The following is a 528-nucleotide window of genomic DNA, read 5'->3' as shown; positions in this document are numbered from 1 at the left end:
GCCACCAGCTGTTGTGGCGCCCCAGCCCGCCCGGTGCCACCGGCTGCCTTTTCCTGGTGCCTGTGAGGGGATGGGGAGGGCCCCATGCTGTGTCTTCATGGGGGGACCCTCCGCCTCCGCGTGCCAGGGGGATGCTGAGCTGCCCACCCTGGACGAGAAATCTGGGGATGCTACATTTCTGGGTGCAGGCCTAGCAAAGGGGGGAAGCCAAGAGTGTTTATTTGAGGTATTGCAGCACTCGGAGGAAAACCGTTTCAGACCCTGAAAGGAGCTTTGGCTCGTGCACAGCCCAGGCTGCTGCGATTTCCCTCTCCCCTGTGCCCAGGAGTGGCTCCCCACCTCGCAGTGGGTTTCCTGTGCCCGAGGTGGCGGTGCTGGATATCTTCTCCCACCCGTGGGCTGCCTCGCTGCCCCCCTGGGTGACCCTGTCAGCCTTGCTGCCTGCACGGCCGGGTGCCCTCCGGCAGCAGGGACCCCCCCCCAGGGTGCAGGGCCTCCTTGCTGTCCCCAGCCCTCCCCGTGCTCCGG

This window comes from Egretta garzetta, unplaced genomic scaffold (genome assembly GCF_000687185.1).
Source record: "Egretta garzetta isolate BGI_Z169 unplaced genomic scaffold, ASM68718v1 scaffold59, whole genome shotgun sequence".
NCBI classification, from domain to species: Eukaryota; Metazoa; Chordata; class Aves; order Pelecaniformes; family Ardeidae; genus Egretta; species Egretta garzetta.
Note: the sequence above shows the minus strand (reverse complement) of the source record.